Source organism: Mesoplodon densirostris, chromosome 7, assembly GCF_025265405.1.
Source record: "Mesoplodon densirostris isolate mMesDen1 chromosome 7, mMesDen1 primary haplotype, whole genome shotgun sequence".
Lineage (NCBI taxonomy): Eukaryota > Metazoa > Chordata > Mammalia > Artiodactyla > Ziphiidae > Mesoplodon > Mesoplodon densirostris.
This window is the reverse complement of record NC_082667.1, coordinates 101,349,558-101,368,753: the sequence shown is the minus strand read 5'-3', so window position 1 is coordinate 101,368,753 and position 19,196 is coordinate 101,349,558. Positions and strand designations below refer to the sequence as shown.

Below are 19,196 nucleotides of genomic sequence, written 5' to 3'. Positions count from 1 at the left end.
AGTCAGAATTAAGGTTAAGTTTCAACAGCTTGGGATAGCTGTGGCTGTTTTGCTGTTCTCTGAAAAAAGAAGAAAATCTATCATAAGCATGTTCATTCGAGAAAAATACTGTGTTTCTTTAGTTTTTTTAGCCATGCCCAAGTGACTTTCAATTTTGTACATTGTTCAAGGGCAGAGTGTATATTGGTTAGGATGTGCTCATAGCTGGTGCATCTCCAAAAAATGCTTCATGAAGGCTGCCAGCTTCTGGACATCTTCGATGGTGACAGCATTATACAGAGAGGCCCGAATGACTCTCACGGACCCAGAAGAACCACCGATGCAGCTGTTAAGAACAGGAGCATCTGGTTAAGCATCAAGATGACCCTCCTTCCCGTCACCAGCTCCTTCAAGAGTCATGGCACCTGAGGCCATCGTGTCCACCCTCTCACCTGAAAGCCCCCGCAGGTGGCCAGGAGCTTCAGACATCTCAGTCACTAGAAAATTCCTTTCCAACGCAGTGAAGGACCGTCACGCTCACAGGTAACCTAGGTTAGCTCAACTCTTCGATAAGCCTGCCGTACAGGGGGCAGGGAGCGGGCAGCTATTCTCATGCGTGAGAACATACATTTTTCATGCAGCTTACAGAATTAACTACTCTCTCTGATGTTCAGGGGAGCAACAGTGATCTGTTCTTACACCGAACAGGCTTGTGCCAGCTGCACCAGAGCTGGGATGGCACCCTTTGTGCTCTCAGAGCAGATTTTCAAAGGAAATTTTGACCAAAGCTCCTAGAAGGTGTGGCCCCACCATGCTCTCGGCCGTGGAATCGTGCTAAGGGGTCTGTAAGCAGCAGCAGGAGAACCCCCGTAACAAATGGTCTTTCCCAACTAGTTACAATAACTGCTACTCCAGGATGGGCAGGCTCCTAGATGTGTTTCCTTCAGCGTCTGAAAACTAAACTAATTCTCTGACAAGCTTCTGGATGGGACAAGTACTCACCACCTATGCCCTTTCAGGGAGATGATACTGAGTTCAAGAGCTTTGTCGAGAAATCTTTTTTCTAAAGCATCGTCTCCTTTGGTGTTGCCAATGCAGAATGGAGTATTCATCTTGCTTCTATTGGGGGCTCCGCTGGACATCTGAAAAACATGTCTTTTGTTCCAGCTATTTTTATGCAATGTGCAACTGCCATTAACAAAGCAACAGAAAAGTTTTAAAAACCATTTTCCAGATGCAAACAAGAGATTAAAAAAAAGATCTGTGCCAGGACATTTATAATTTACTTAGGGAGACCACTCTTGCATATGGAACAGTGAGTTAACATTCTCTTATACGACTCATACTTAATTTCCAAGAGTCTCAGTTTCCTCATCTGAACATTGGGAATAATAATAATATCTCCATTTCATACTAGTTATGACAGTTCAGTGGTACAACATATATGAAACTTCCAACCCATGGCAGCCACACAGCAATGTGAATGACCTTTTCTCTACAAGGCTGCAGAGAAAAAAAATAAGTTGGTCCAAATAGTGGCTGTAAGATTTAAAAATAATGAGCAGCAGCTTTCAAAGCACTTAAAACACTGTACTGTCCCAAGCTGTGTGACCTTGAACAAGTTACTAAGTCTCTCTGTTGTGCCTCTCTGATATGAGGACTAAATGGCCACAAATTCTCTGCACCCCTCCCAGCAAGAGGTGGGGTGTAGGGCTCCACACCTTTTGAATCTGGGCTGGCCTTGTGCACTTGCTTTGACCAAGAGACTGCAACAGGAGTGATGTTTTGCAACTTCCAAGCTGAGGCCTCAAGGGGCATGAGGCTTCTATACCTGCCCTCTTAAAACATCACTGCCATGTAAGCAAGCCCAAGCTAGCCTGCTGGAAATAACAGGCCCAGCCCACAGCCAGCACCAGCTGCCAGACAGGTGAGGGGGGCCATTTTAGACTCTAGGTGAATCACCAGATGACTTTGGTTGAATAAGTGATCTCAGATGAGACCAGTAGAAGAAACCACCCCACTGAGCCCAGCCCGACCTGCTGACTGAAAAGAATCCTGAGCAAAAGAAATGGCTGTGGTTTTAAGTCACTGTCTTGAAGTGTTCTATGATGCAAAAGTAGATAACTGACAGAATTTAGAACAGTGTCTGGAACACATTCAATTCTATGTAAATATCTATTGAAGTCAATAAATTTGTCTTTTTATTCTCAGCACCTTGCACAGGGCTCATACAGACTCTCAAAAATGAATGGGTCAAGTTTCATCTAGGATACGTTAGTATTGGACTTCAGTTTCTGATTTGGAAAGTAAGCAAGCCAAAATTATCTTCCACTGACAACCAAAGGAGACAAACAGAAGAGCTGACATGCCATTCTGGGTTACAAGGAAAATATGTAATAACTCTCTCCATTTTCTCAAGCACATCTTGTTTTATTCTTTCACTTCTACAGGGTGGGATTCATTAAAAGTAAACAACAAAGAAAAGCAGTGTGAGGAAGCCCCCATTAAAAGCTATGCTCGCCCCTCAGGGCACACACATAATTCCTGTTAAAGTTGATAGGAGTCAAGTGCACGTTGACAGACAGAAGAGACGCAAGCAGGGAAACCAAGTATCCGGTAATAGGCTTTGAGCCTGAATTCTGGGCCCCCCTTTGCACAGGTCGTAGGTATCCTGGTTGACATTTACGTTAAAAATGTAGTGTCTACCCTCTTTGATATTCTGCTGCCTCAGGCTCCCCAGGTGAGAGTCCAATTATAGAGCTGGAGCAGCAAAAAGGACATGTGATTTAAGGGGAAAAAATATTAAAAGGGGGAAGAATTAAGAACCTGGATTTACAAAGAATCTGTATTTACAGTCGTCCCCCACACATTTACCCATACTACTGTGAACGTAGGTGGTACCATGACAGCAACAATGTCGTAACAACTAGAAACTGAAGATTAAATTTGCACACTGCCCGAGAGTGTCCCTGGTGTGGGGCTGAGGGAAGGAAGAAAAAGATGAAGGGGAATTGGCTGCTCCCAACCTAGCAAGACGGCTGTGGAGGGAATTCAAATTCCACAGGACAAGCGCTGTGGAAGCACAGAGCTGAGCAAGTAACTCTGCCCGAGAGAAGGTTGAAGGTTTCAGAGGAAGGGAGGTGGGAGCGGTCAGGACAGGGGGAGACGAAGGAAGGGCATCTGGCAGAGAGCTGTCTCTGCCAAGGCATGGGGGACCCCAGCAAGTTCTCTGCAGCACCTGGGGTGCTGGGTGCCTGGCTGGGGCCAGGACTGCAGACCGCGGAGGGTCTGTGTATGCTGTGATGCAAATATTTAATTTCTGTTTAAATGAATTATCAATGCTTCAATCAGTTAGACAAAAATTCAAGTCAGACTTTAAAATTGTCTAATTTAAAATGCAATTCTCAAGTAAACATGGACCAGTTGCTGGACTTTTCCACCAATCTGTGTTTCCCCCTGCCAGTGGCTTTATATGTTGATAGTTCATATGTTAACATTACATTTTATTAATGTTAACATATGTTTAAAATGTTTCATCTATCCTTCTGCACTAACTTTTTCAGGTGAACACTGAACTGACTTCTAGATATTTACTAATTTTTGTGACTACTGTGAATGGGATCTTTCCTTGTTTTTTATTGTTATTTCTGGAGAATGGGAAAGTAACTGACTTTTATATACTTAGACATAACCGATCACAATTCTGAACATGATCATTTCTAGTTTTTCCACTGATTCCTGCATTTTGAAAAAACAGTCATTATCATCTGTGATTTTTGTTGTCTCCTTAGTAAAGGCTCTGGAACCAGCCCCCCGACTCTCCCCATGTTCTTATCCTGCCTGATCCCACTTCCCCGCTGCACCTGACCCTAACCTGTCTGCGCTGCTGTAAAACACTGTCTGTTCACAGGGCTGTCATGATAATAAAATGTATTAGTAACAGTAAAGCGCCAAGGGCTCTGCATATTTTATTTTATTTTGGGGTTGTCACTAGACACATCACATGCTTCCCTCTCTTTCCTAAGGCCTGGACCTCCATGAAAGTGAGAAAAGGTGACCTCAGATATGGATTTGATAACTTCAACAGCTTTATCATATTAAAATTAATATCATTAATATCTAATACATATTAAACACTATGTGTCAGGAACATCCTAGGTGCATTCCATAAGAACCACAAAAAATATTAACAGCTAACCATTAAGGAAATAATTAACCGTTAAGGCTATTTTAATTTTAGCACACCGGAAAACATAAGAGGTATAAGTCCTACTAGCATTAAAAAAAAGAAAAAGTTACCAATTCTAATAGTAGCTTTTCCTTTTCGACCACTTTCCAAAATTATAGTTCTCTTTTTCTGTCTAGCAGCTTTGGATGGTTCCTTCACAGATGGAGAAGTTATCCACTGGTACTGAGAGAGAAATAATAAATATGCCATTTAAGTTACAGGTAATTTATGAGGGTTTGAGCTTCATTGGAAATTAAGATACTTTAAGTTAATAAAAGGTTTTCAATCTGCATTTCTGGAGACCTAAATTAAAGCATCACACAACATTTTCAGAAACAGAAAAGCCATTTCATTTGACTAAAAACTTAGTTTTAAGATGGCAGAAAGTACCCTGATAATATTCTTTTAAGAAAGAAAGAAAAAGAAGCCATTAAAGAGAAATTCTTCCGAAAGAACTAAAACATGTTATATACCTCTGACTTGGCACTCCTTCCATCTGGAAGACTTTTTTGATAACTGCTTTCATCACAGAATGATCTAGAGTAAAATAACTTGAAATTAGAGTAATTATTTCCCAATGAGTGGCTATTCCCATTTAAAACCAAAAGCCAACTAATTATTGCTTTTCCCATAAAATTAAATATGAAATCTACATTATGTAATTATACACTTATATCCCCCTTTGTGTATTCTAATTTCTTCCTCAGAAACCTAAGATGCCACCTTGCAGACTGCCCCCAGTGGCTACTATTTTGGCAGCAGCAAAGGTCAACTTTAAACATTTTGCATCTAAAGTGGCTTTGGATACCTTTGGATAGAAAGTACAGTCTGAGCACTGTCCAGACACTTAGATACCTAAAGGGCATCTAAGATATCAAACCAAAGTCCTGATATTCCCTCAAAAGCTGCTCCTCCCATCAGCCCCCTTTTGCTAAGTGATACCACCCAGTTGCACACATAATCATCAACAACTTGTCTCCTTGTTACTATTTCCTTCATACCCCACATCTAATCTATCTGCAAGTCTTGTTAGCTACATCCTCAAAACACAACCTGAATTAAACTGCTTTTCACTTGCTCCAAACTTCCAACCTAAGCTAGTCCATAAACATCTCTTTATTTGGACCACTGTGATAGTCTCCTAACTGGTCTCCCTGTTTCTCTTCTTGATCCCCCCAAGTCTATTCTCTATACCAGGTCACCTTATTCAGATACTATTTGGATCATGCCTTTTCTACTTCAAAACCCTCTACTCGTTTAGAATAATCTACATCTTTACTCTGGCCTTCAAGATTTTACAAGAGTAGACCTCTGGCTAGCTCCTTGACCTCATGTCATACCACACTCTTGTCCACTCAGTACTCTGGCCATGTTGGCCTCCTTGCTTTTCCTTAAATACTCCACCCACCTACATGCCTGCATACTCATGGCCTCCTTGTCCTGGAATGTGCTTACCCCAGATCTTCCATGGCTTGCTCCTCTCTTCATTCAGGTCTCCATTCAAATGCCACTTCTCCAGTGAAGCTGTCCCCTAACAAACCTATCCAATGGAGTCCTACCTGCCCCCTGTCACTCTCCTTACATTAAGGTATTTTTGCACTTCCTACTGTCTAAAATTATATTACTTATCTCTTTACTCATTTCTATCTGAACTCCTTCACTAGAATGTAAGCTCCACGAGGGCAAGACTTTTGTCTGTCTGGTTCACTGCTTTATCCCTAGTGTCTAAACCTGTATCTGGCACACAGAAGGTATTAACAAAATTACTTGTGAAACTGACAAATGAGTAAAGTACTCCTTGCAAAAATTCAGAGTTTGCACAAGAAGGAAATAATGCTCTCGGTGGAAGCAGGCTTAGTATCTAAGTTCACCTCTATTTAGAGTAGAGATAAGAACAATTTAGAAGTATAACTCACTTTAATTAGTACATTATCTGCTAAAAACATAAGGGAAGTGCAACATTAGAAAAGTACAGTTGTAGCTTGAACAACATGGGCTTGAACCTCGTGGGTCCATTGAAACACGGATATTTTTCAGTAAATATGTACTATCGTCCTACATGATCCAAGGTTGGTTGAATCCACAGATGTGGAACCACTGACTATAAACTTATACCCAGATTTTCAACTGTGTGGGGGGCGGCACCCTTAACCCCCAAGTTGTTCAAGGGTCAACTGTATGTGATGAGGAAGGTTAAACACATTAAGCTTTAAAAATTGTCAATACGTGAAATATTCTTTTTGTTTTGCTATGTGTTTATCAATTAAAAAAAAAAAGTGACCCATACCAACAAGTGGATTTTTTCTTATATCCAGAACGAGCAGAGTTCTGTTGGTTTCAAGAGTCTTTAGTAAAGCCTTTGCTCCTTCATTGGTGAGGCCACACTGCTGCAGATCAAGTGCTGTTGATGAAAGACAAAAGGTCACTTGCTAACTTTATACAGATTTAACATATAGACAACTCTCATTTTCTCACGTGTGGAAGAGTCCTGCAGAAGACAAGTCATGGCAGGTTTGTAATTTGGGGTATGGAAAAAAACAGAAATGTATACGCACACACATAATGCATAATCCAATTTAAAAACCTCTTCTTGGATGTGCAATGATAGCCCTGCCTTTAGTACCAATAAATCATCCAACATATTTTACAATTACAGAACTGAAGAATTACTGTATATAACCTATGAGCAAAAAACATCACAAAATGAATCTCAGTTCATAATTAGCAAGGGTGGCAATGGCAGTGTAAACCTCACAAGCAAAAACTGGTGGAGCTCAGAAATGCACTGCATTCTTTTGATCATGATCTTGAGCTCCAAATCACACTTGAAACTAGTTAAAAGGGGAAAACAAAAATAGAAGAAATGTAATAACTCTTAGTTTTAGAACAAAAAAGACAAGTCTAAGAGGATACAAATATAATAAATTCAAAGAATGTGTGAATAGAGCATACTAAAAAACCTATCATGAAAGTATGATGGTCAAGAACTCTCTCCGTAAAAGGTCAGACAGTTTCAATTTCAGTGCTTGTGACTGGTCTGTTCATATTTTCTATTTCTTCCTGATTCAGTCTTGGCAGGTTGTGCATTTCTAAGAATTTGTCCATTTCTTCCAGGTTGTCCATTTTATTGGCATAGAGTTGCTTGTAGTAATCTCTCATGATCTTTTGTATTTCTGCACATATGGTCACCTTATCTTTGATAAAGGAGGCAGGAATGTACAGTGGAGAAAGGACAGCCTCTTCAATAAGTGGTGCTGGGAAAACTGGACAGGGACATGTAAAAGTATGAGATTAGATCACTCCCTAACACCATACACAAAAATAAGCTCAAAATGGATTAAAGACCTAAATGTAAGGCCAGAAACTATCAAACTCTTAGAGGAAAACATAGGCAGAACACTCTGTGACATAAATCACAGCAAGATCCTTTTTGATCCACCTCCTAGAGAAATGGAAATAAAAACAAAAATAAACAAATGGGACCTAATGAAACTTCAAAGCTTTTGTACAGCAAAGGAAACCATAAACAAGACCAAAAGACAACCCTCAGAATGGGAGAAAATATTTGCAAAGGAAGCAACTGACAAAGGATTAATCTCCAAAATTTATAAGCAGCTCATGCAGCTCAATGGCAAAAAAACAAACAACCCAATCCAAAAAAGGGCTGAAGACCTAAATAGACATTTCTCCAAAGAAGATTTACAGACTGCAAACAAACACATGAAAGAATGCTCAACATCATTAATCATTAGAGAAATGCAAATCAAAACTACAATGAGATATCATCTCATACCAGTCAGAATGGCCATCATCAAAAAATCTGGAAACAATAAATGCTGGAGAGTGTGTGGAGAAAAGGGAACACTCTTGTACTGCTGGTGGGAATGTGAATTGGTACAGCCACTATGGAGAACAGTATGGAGGTTCCTGAAGAAACTACAAATAGAACTACCATATGACCCAGCAATCCCACTACTGGGCATATACCCTGAGAAAACCATAATTCAAAAAGAGTCATGTACCAAAATGTTCATTGCAGCTCTATTTACAATAGCCCAGAGATGGAAACAACCTAAGTGTCCATCATCCGATGAATGGATAAAGAAGATGTGGCACATATATACAATGGAATATTACTCAGCCACAAAAAGAAACGAAATTGAGCTATTTGTAATGAGGTGGATAGACTTAGAGTCTGTCATACAGAGTGAAGTAAGTCAGAAAGAGAAAGACAAGTACCATATGCTAACACATATATGTGGAATTTAAGAAAAAAAATGTCATGAAGAACCTAGGAGTAACACAAGAATAAAGACACAGACCTACTTGAGAATGGACCTGAGGATATGGGGAGGGGGAAGGGTAAGCTGTGACAAAGCGAGAGAGGGGCATGGACATATACACACTACCAAACGTAAGGTAGATAGCTAGTGGGAAGCAGCCGCATAGCACAGGGAGATCAGCTTGGTGCTTTGTGACCGCCGTGAGGGGTGGGATAGGAAGGGTGGGAGGGAGGGAGACACAAGAGGGAAGGGATATGGGAACAGATGTATATGTATAACTGATTCACTTTGTTATATAGCAGAAAATAATACACCATTGTGAAGCAATTATACTCCAATAAAGTTGTAAAAAAAAAAAAGGTCAGACAAAGATCAGAATAAATGATCATGAATTCTAGTAGTTCTGGGGCTGAACAATGTATTCATTTAAACAAAAGGGATCATCACAAAAGCACAGGTATTAAAAAATATTACATGAAAGGAAACTACCATGAGTCTTTTTAAGTGTTGTGTGTACCACCACATTAAAATAACTGGAGTCTTTCAACACCCCATGACACACGGAAATAGAAAGTCAGACATATGGATCTGACAGGATATGATACAACCCTTACAAACTCTCACTACAGAAGAATGGACACAGGGTATAATTAACCAACTAGCCAAATTAATACAAACAGCCAGTAAACCTCACCAGTAAATCAAATGAATACAAAATAAAACAACATGTGGTTATCCTCCTATCAGATTAAGCCAAGACTCTGTAATAAAAGCCTTTAAAAAGTGTATACCCTGGGCTTCCCTGGTGGCGCAGTGGTTGAGAATCTGCCTGCCAATGCAGGGGACACGGGTTCGAGCCCTGGTCTGGGAAGATCCCACATGCCGTGGAGCAACTGGGCCCGTGAGCCACAACTACTGAGCCTGCGCGTCTGGAGCCCGTGCTCCGCAACAAGAGAGGCCGCGATAGTGAGAGGCCCGCGCATCGCGATGAAGAGTGGCCCCCACTTGCCACAACTAGAGAAAGCCCTCGCACAGAAAGGAAGACCCAACACTGGATAAATAAATAAATAAATAAATAAATAAATAAATAAATAAATAAAATTAAAAAAAAAAAAAAAGTGTATACCCTTTTGATCCAACAACTCTCTTTCTAAGAATTTAACCAAAAGAAATAGAGATATAGGTAAGGATATATATCAGAGTACTATTTGTAACTGAAAACCTGGACATAGCTTATATACAAGAATGGATAAGCTATGTGTACTGTGGCATATTTATATAGTGGAACACTGAACAGTCACAAAAAATGATGCAGTAGATGCAAATTTACCGACTTGCTAAGATGCTCACACTAAATTAACTGAAAAAAGTTACAAAATTTGGAGTAATCCCACTTGCATCAAAAAGGGAGAGGTACTCATTTTTGTAGCTTTACACTCTTTAAAAGTGCTACAAGCCAGTGTTTGTGAGAGGCAGGCTTCACATCCACTGTTGGGGTGGACTACAAATTGGCATAGCATTTCTGGGTGGTAATTTGGCAATGTGTATGAAAAGTCTTAAAAATATGTCACACTTAGTCATTCCACTTCTAGTACCTTATTCTACAGAAGTTATCCCGATGGACACAGAGATGTATATACAATGTATTCACATTGTTTCTGACAGGGAAAAATAAACTGTCTAAATCTAATTGCAAAGAATTGATTAAACTATGGGACATCAATATGATGGAATACTACATGATACATCATTAAGTGAAAAAAGAAGGAATATGAAATAGCAAGTATACTACAATTCTATTTTTGTAATCCCTAAGTGTACAAATATATTTATAGAAAAAAAAAGACTGAAAGTATATACACCAAAATGAACAGTGATTATGTCTGGGTATTAAGATTAAGGTAATCGTTCTCCTGTTACTCTGTATTTTCTGTAAAGAATATATGCAACTCTTAGAGAAAGTTTAAAAGCAACATAAAAGCTATCAGAAAAATGAGGCTTAAAAAAATTCCTATCACAACAGTATCATGCCAAAAGCTAAGCATATATCATATTAAAAATTCAATATTTTCAATTTTAGAATTTACCTCTAAGCCATAATTCCTCACTAAGAGATTCTGCAAAAGCACTTGCACCCAGGTCACCAATGAGCGTGTTGCAGTTCAGAGTGATGTGCCTCAAACCAGCCATGCAGTCAAGATCACGTCTCCTGGAATGAAGACTCTCAGCCCAGGTTTCTTCGTGCCTTCTGGTAGTCTGATACTTCAAAGATTTAATGGGATGAAATTAAGATGCTTGAATAAGGAAACAGGGTGTGCCTACTGAGTATGGCTTTTTATGTCAGAGATTTACACACACACATATCAAGCATATATGCCAGGAACATCAACCTGAGAAATTAAACAGTCAGTTCTGTTTTTTCGAGTCCAGTGACCCAGATTCTAGTCGGTCAGTGATTAGATTCTAGTCACTGGATGTCCTGTTTTTGAACATTTATGTAAAGTTGGACAACTCAATTACAGTCTAGGAATTATTTTCCTTATCTTCTAAGTCAGGGAATTGGTTCTAAATTCTATCTTTGCTGAGGTTCTATATTTCATCATTCTGTCCTCTAATGGCCTCCAAACACCTGACTGCACAAACCATAAGAAAACTTTTTAATATGCATCTTATTTATTAACAAATCATATACACAAAGTTCCATACACATAATTTATGTACATTATAAACTACACAGATTTTTAAAAATACAAAGGTAAAAAATGTTCTAGGGGCTTCCCTGGTGGCGCAGTGGTTGAGAGTCTGCCTGCCAATGCAGGGGACACGGGTTCAAGCCCTGGTCTGGGAAGATCCCACATGCCGCAGAGCAACTAGCCTCGTGAGCCACAATTACTGAGCCTGCGCATCTGGAGCCTGTGCTCCACAACAAGAGAGGCCGCGACAGTGAGAGGCCCGCACACCGTGATGAGGAGTGGCCCCCACTTGCCGCAACTAGAGAAAGCCCTCGCACAGAAACAAAGACCCAACACAGCCCTAAATAAATAAATAAATAAATAAAATTTAAAAAAATGTTCTAATATTTTCTTTTCCTAACTCCTAAGGCATTATTTTATTTTACTTATTTTTTAAAAATATTTATTTATTTATTTGTTTGTTTGTTTGGCTGTGCTGGGTCTTTAGTTGCTGCATGCTGGATCTTTTAGTTGTGGCATGTGGGCTCTTAGTTACGGCATGCATGTGGCATCTAGTTCCTTGAGCAGGGATCGAACCCAAGCCCCCTGCATTGGGAGTGCATAGTCTTAACTGCTGGACGGCCAGGGAAGTCCCAAGCATTATTTTAAAAACTATATTTACAAAATGGATTTCACATGCTACCTAGGGTATGCACACAAGCTTTAGAGGCCTGGACTATGCAGAGCCAGTTTGATGTGTCTTGGGAAAATAATGGTTTGACATTTAAGCACAAGTACTGTCTTAAAGACATTCAATTCTTTGTATTCATAAAATAAATTTTGGTAACAGGGAACACTGACTGTAAATGAAAAAAGTCTTATTACATTCTTGAAAAAATAAAAGACTCAAAGTGCCTTTGACACTCTAAAAGGAAAATCATTAGTGTCATTTTTCTATTAACAATAACTTATAAAAGCTCCAAGCAGAAACAACAGCAATCACTTACACAGTGCTTAGTATGTGCCAAGCATTATTTATACAAATTAGTTCATTTAAACCTCATAATGAGGCATAGAGGTTAAGTGATGTGCCCATGGTCACTAGCTATGAAATGGGAGAAAGGGAATTTGAACCTAGGCCATTTGGCTTCGGCACCCAAGTTCTTGACTGTTTTCTACCTCAGGGGTCAATGGACTTGGCCTTTATAGGTTCAAAGAATTTTTCAATTTTTAAAATCTAAATTTAAACATTTCCAGATTTGTGGGCTATACAGTTTCTGTTGCAACTACTCTACCCCACTAGCGTAGGGTGAAAGTAGCCATAACTACCATGTAAACAATGGGTGCAACTATGTTCCAAAAAAACTTTCTTTACAAAACCAGGCGACGGGCTAGATCTGGCCCACCAGCCATAGTTTACCTATCCCTGATCTGCACCAGCAAACTATTAAAAAGCCTTCATGTCAAATTATTAAATAACGTTAGGCCTAAATACAGTAATTATAACCACTGTAAAGTTGTTAAGGCATTATTTTAAAAACTGTATTTACAAGTTGCTGATGTACTGATTTTTTTTTTTTTTTTTTTTTTTTTTTTTTTTGTGGTATGTGGGCCTCTCACTGTTGTGGCCTCTCCCGTTGCGGAGCACAGGCTCCGGACGCACAGGCCCAGCGGCCATAGCTCACGGGCCCAGCCGCTCCGCGGCATGTGGTATCTTCCCGGACGGGGGCACGAACCCGTGTCCCCTGCATTGGCAGGCGACTTCCAACCACTGCGCCACCAGGGAAGCCCGATGTACTGATTTTTATTAGTTTAAAAACTACAGCAACTAATAAACACTTGATTCATTTAAGTCTTGAAGACTATAACAGCATAGTTTCTTCACAGTATTACAATAAATGTTTTCAGTAACTAAAAGTACATAAAAGTATTATTATGTATTATATATTAAATCTCTTATTTCTAAAATTAAGTGGACTATCTTTACTAAATCGTAGAATCCCAAACTGCAAACTGGTCATATTCTTTCAGCAAAATGAAAGCTGCACTCACATGTATCAAAAGACAAAAATTAACTGCCATCTGTATCAATATATTAATGTGCTTCAATCACATATGTTTTCATGAAAGTTTAAACTTAAAATCACCTTTAAGATCTAGGCCATGTGATCTGTTCCCTGCCATGTCAGATTACACCCCGTGAAGTTTACTTAACTTGTCTTAAGTGTGACAGAATTCTTTATACCTTGACAAATAACTAAAAGGAAAAAAAAAAAACCACACACACAATAAGATGAAGAGCCTATACATTTGTCAATCTTGACTTATTTGCTTTTCTTGAGTCAATTGAGGGTTTATAGCCACATTTTTAAAATCATTAACTACAATCTTCCCAAACAGGTAATTGACGAACAGATGCATTCTAAAACTTGTCAGTGACAAAGTGTTATTCCAGTTTACAGCAACAGTTTAATTCTATTTAGATACTAAAACTGAATACACTGAATACTGCAAACTTTATTCCCAACCACTCAGCAAAGTACTACACACCTTTTCAAATATAGGAAAAAAAAGAAAAAAAGAAAAAGCATAAGATTCTTCCTATTTTCATTTCCAAAGATACATCGCAATCTTGATGATCGATCAGCGATTTAAACGTCAACTATAAACCCAGTATTTTATTAGGTGCTATGCAGTGTACTAGAGCAATAGAAGAGAGAGGACGTCAAACCCTCTGTTCCCTCAAATTGAAAGGCAGGCTTCCTTACACCTCCAGACCACTACTGGACACAGGGAACACACACTAATGATTCAGGACCCCAACCAACAGTCACCTGCTTTGTGATTACTTCCATGATTACCCTCACCAACACCACTGAGTTTGCTGCTCCTATGAGACGTTACATGTATTTCCTATTTTAACACATACCACAGTGCATCATAATTATGATTGCAGATAGATGTTCTAACAATTTAAAGAGAATGATGACTTTTTTGCTCTTTACATCTTGCTATTTCCCTTCCCATAATATTTCTTGAAGAGAAACCATAAAAATATAGACAAACACACAAAAAAAGAAAATATACAGAATGTGTGGTTTGTGGCTTAACACAAACTTAAGTAAAATTAATTGTGACAGTATCCAGCATGACAAACTTCCATGGTACAAATGAGAACGGACCAAGGTTTGAGCAGGTACAGGAGACAATCCAGGCATGAACAACACCAAGAAAAGGTAGACAGGAAGTAACATGGTGTGTAGGAAATCACGAAACCAGCCCGATGGGAAGAGACTTAAACAAGACTGAACCTCACTTTCTAAACCTCCAACTCCAACTGGACAATTTGCAGGACACAGGTGCACCAAAGTGGCCAATCTATTCAATCTCTTTAATGTGGAGGAAGAGTTTAAAATTTTACGGGTTTAGTTCGCCCCAAAAGCAACTATCAAATGTTGGCAGGACACAATGAAGGCTTACCTTTGTTAACATAGTTACGTCTCTCTCTCTCACAACTAGCCCACTTAGCTCCAGGTTCCTTAGCGCACCCGACGCACTTACACAGCATTTAAGAGCTTTACACAACTGGAAGGTCACATCTTTATATCTTATCGCAGGAACACGACTTCTGTAAACTTTATTTCTGTCAGAACCTAAAGCAAAATTATTGTAAATGAGTGATTTAAACCATACATTTTATCATCATTAAAAAGCATCTAAAGAAAAAAAAGCATTTGCTCTGTGCTAAGGGTTAGAAATGACTCCTGCCCTTAAAGCCTTCATTAAGGAGGGACATGTATAAACTCAAAATTTCAAACACATGAGATAAAGAACCATAACCTTTATGCACAGAGGTTCCTATGGAGGCAAAAAGTTATATCTAAGTGACGGCTTCATGATAACCCTGAAGTACAATCTAGAAAGATGAGGCTATGCAGAGTTGGAGGAGGAGGTGCCTTAACTGCAGAGGGAGCACCTGTGCAAAGACACTCAAGTCTAACAACTGCTGCGCCCGGTAAATACTGCAGGTGGGGATGACTAAAGGCCAGGGGTCCAAGTGTGAGAAGAGACAGAAATGAAAATAGAGATGTTGGCCGAAGCAAGCCTGGGAGAGAGCATGGCTTGTATCCCACAGGTGATGAGGCCTGGGGCTACCACTGGCTGAGTAAGGGTGCCTTCGCTGATTAGAAAAAGGCACCCCGCTGCTTAAGGACCGACTAGATAAAGGGAGTGATCACAGAAAGCTCCCCTTCCTCAGGGCCAAAGAGCCCCATGAGGCTTGGCCAAGCACAATTCAGACTCACGCCTCTGTGCAGAGCACACGCTGGGCGGCTAGTATGCACTAACTCTGTGGGCAAGCCATTAGCAGCATTATTTTAGGCGTATATATATATATATTTTTTTTTTGCGGTACGCAGGCCTCTCACTGTTGTGGCCTCTCCTGTTGCGGAGCACAGGCTCTGGAAGCGCAGGCCCAGGGGCCATGGCCCACGGGCCCACGGACCCGGCATGTGGGATCTTCCCGGACCCGGACACGAACCCGCGTCCCCTGCATCGGCAGGCGGACCCTCAACCACTGCGCCACCAGGGAAGCCCCAGGCGTATCTTTTTATGTTAGCAGATCACTCAACCCGAGTAGGCAGATGAACTTAGAGGAACTGAGCCCAGGAGCTGTGAAACTACCCAGGAGCTTCTGCCATAGTTTCTGCCAGGCAAAATGTAATATGGATGAAGAAGCAAATTTAGGAGGAGGTCAAAATCACAAGCTAGACCCACTGGATGCAAGACATAAAGAAGGTTCAGTGAAGGAACTCTGAAGAGAATGGGCTCTGCAATAAATTTTTCTTACATTCAGTGTAAAACATTAGGCAAAATTAAGTACAGTTGCCTTTAAGGTCCCTGCCAGCTCTAATTTCTTTTGATTTCTAACTTATTACTCTGGTTAAGTAAAGTGCCTTCAGAGGGACAGAACAGTTCTTACACCTGAATGGGATGCAAAGAATAATCTGACTTCTCTTCACCAGGGGATGAGTTGAACTGTCCTTGCAGAAGAGATAACAGATGGTGTGAACCCCAGATCCTAGAAAAGGGCCAGGCACACGATAAGTATTCAGCTTTTTGAAAACAAATGAACAATCGTTTCCTCTCCTAGATCCTCACACCCTTCCTCTGCTGGCTACTTTCTCTCACCTTATAAACATCCTCAAATATACCCACTTAAAAAACTCTCAGACCTATGATTCTTTGGACCTTCTTGTGGATAACCTAAGTCTCTACCATGCCTTCAAACACCTGTCCTCCCCAAAAGCCCAGATCTGTACCTTGGGCCCAGACCTGTCTATCAGGCCTCTCTAAAGCACTGAAAATTAAGTAAGATCCTCTCGCCACCCCCATTCCCTTTCTCCTGTGCTCTGTATCTCTCAAAAAGATGCAGCTGTAAACTGTCACCCACGCTTGCTGCCCTCCCTTTTCTAACTGGTCACCAGGCCTCACCCACTCTCTCTCAGATCTGCAAAATCCAGTCCCACCTTTTATAACTTAAGTGTGACCCTCAGATTACAATTCACCCTGCACCTAATCAACTGCCTTCCACATGGAGGTCCGAGTGAGCCTCTAAACCAGAATTCCATTTCACTGTTCTTTGGTGTTTCCCACAGCCTTCAGGATAAACATCCAAAGTTTTGACATGACAAACAAGGCCCCTTTCTGTTTGTCCCCACTAGGTTTCCAGTATCAACTCTCATTTCTTTCCCAAACCCTGAGTTCCAGTTCTGTACCTCAGTTTTGCCATATTTTCTTACAATTTCTCAAACTTTGACACACACTGCTCCCTCCTGCCACCCCAGGAGCTTCTACATATCCTTAGAAAGGATGGCACCTCCTCCAAGAAGCCTATCCTGAACTTTCCCTTCCAAGATTCTGTGCTCTGCAAAGGGGAAAGGTTGGGGGGAGGAATAAATTAGGAGTTTGGGATTAACATATATACATGACTATATATAAAATAGATAATCAACAAGGACCTACTGCATAACACAGGGAACTCTACTTCGTATCCTGTAACAACCTGTATGGGAAAAGAATCTGAAAAAGAATGGATATATGTATAAGTGAATCACTTTGCTGTACACCTGAAACTAACACAATATTGTAGATCAACTATACTCCAAGATAAAATAAAAATTAAATTAAAAAAAAAAGATTCTGTGTTCTGTAGCACCAGAACTCACTTCTTCCAGAGCACTGACTACTGTGCTTGTGTTTACCTGCCGCCCAGTAGAAGGGGAGATTACCTAGGGCGGAAGCATCGTCTCCAGCAGCCCTTGGTTCTGACAACTCATTCAAGTGCCAGGCTACTTTACACACATAACCTGCTTAATTAATTCTAAGAACCCAAAGAAAGAGTGGTTTTTAATGCCATTTTACAAGTGTGGGGATTGTAGTGCAAAAGTAACCTGCCCAGGCCACAGAGAGCATAAGCCCTGGAATTTAAACCCTAAGCTGCCTTCACACCGGTGCTCTTTCCCCTATATGATACGACTATTGAAAAAAAGATTTTTTTTTCCTGAGCCCTGTTTTAACGGAAAGGAAATGAAGCTGGGATATATCAATTTCCTAATCGCTTTGGTCTGTACCCAGACAAAGTCATTCAACAGACCAGGTAACATCTGTGGAATAATTAACGATGCTCCAAACTGTGCTAAGTGTTCTACATTGTAGACTCTACGAGCATTAACAGAGTGAGTCCATACAACCGCCACAGAGAGCGGGTCCTGTTACGCCCATGATACAGATGAGAACACTGAGACCTAGAAGCTTTAGGGCACTGGGCCAAGGTCACGGAGCTGGTAGGAGTCCTAGGCCGCACGCCCCGTCTAGTGCACGCAAACCCGGGCACTGGGCGCCGGTTCTAGTGCCCACCCTCCACCTTGCACCATCTAAAACCCCGCTTCGCAGCGCCCACACGAGAGACCACGGAAGCGGGAATTACAAACCTGTCTCGCCAAGCCGTGGCTGGAAGAAGCTCTGGATACAGATCAGGGGCAGACGGTGCTCAGGAGGTCCACCCCGCGGAGGCGGTCGGCGTTGAAGTCCAGCAGGCTCTCCCGCAGGGCGGCGCGCACGGCGGGCAGAGGCACCGAATCAACGCGCACAGGTCCTCACAGCGCCAGAAGAAGTCGGCCGCGCTGTCGCGGAGCAGCTTCACCGAGTGATCATGGCCCGAACGCGGCCTCGGGGACGCTGGCTGCGGATACGATGCCCACACCCGCCTGGGGGCCACGGCTCGCCTCCCGGCCCCTTGGGCGCCCACCGCCCGGCGGCTGCGGCCCCGCAGCATGCGTAGGAACGGCGTCGCAGCCAGAAGACACAGGGCCACGGGCCCCAGCTAGGCCGGCCCCTTGATGCCGCGCTCCAGCTCCGCCTCCAACCGCAACATCTGCAGTTCACGCCGACCTCAACTGCTTCCACGCCGCCGGGCTGCAACTGAAGCCTGTGCGCAGCCCCGTGGAGGCGGGGCTCTAGGACGTCAGCGAACTCGCCGTGCGTCACCACGCAGCTACGCCTCCCATGGGGACGCGGCCTGAGGAGCAGGGGCGGGAGCTCCGAGACTAGGGCGGTGCGAAAGGTAGGGGGTGTGGAGAATTTGGGGTTTCCAAAAAGCGTTTGCTGACTCATCCAAACAAAAGTGAGACATGGTTGTATCAGCGCATTTTAAAAGTAGTTAAACTCCCGATAAGTGTCTGTGCTCGCCCCGCCCAGGAGAGAGCGTGCACTCCGTGAGGGACACATGAAGAGCTGAGTGAACGTCTGCCTGTGGTCCGTTACCTGGTGCACGGCTGTGTGAATTTTTGCGGAGAGCTCTTAATTTCTGTAGTTTCTGCTGACTTGACACGGTGGTTGGCAAATGGTGACGCGTTCCATGCATTCAGGATCGTGGTTACTAATAATCACTTTGTTTTGTACTGACAACTCCACAGAGAATTTACTACTGAATATCCACTTTACGGAAGAGAAACTGAGGCATAGGAAGTGAAG

General features: G+C 41.7%; 1 pseudogene; it reads right to left on the bottom strand.

Moving 5' to 3' along the window:
* Positions 1-823: 823 nt before the first annotated feature.
* Positions 824-18,597, bottom strand: LOC132493665 (centrosomal protein of 78 kDa-like; annotated as a pseudogene).
* Between the last annotated feature and the right edge of the window lie 599 nt (positions 18,598-19,196).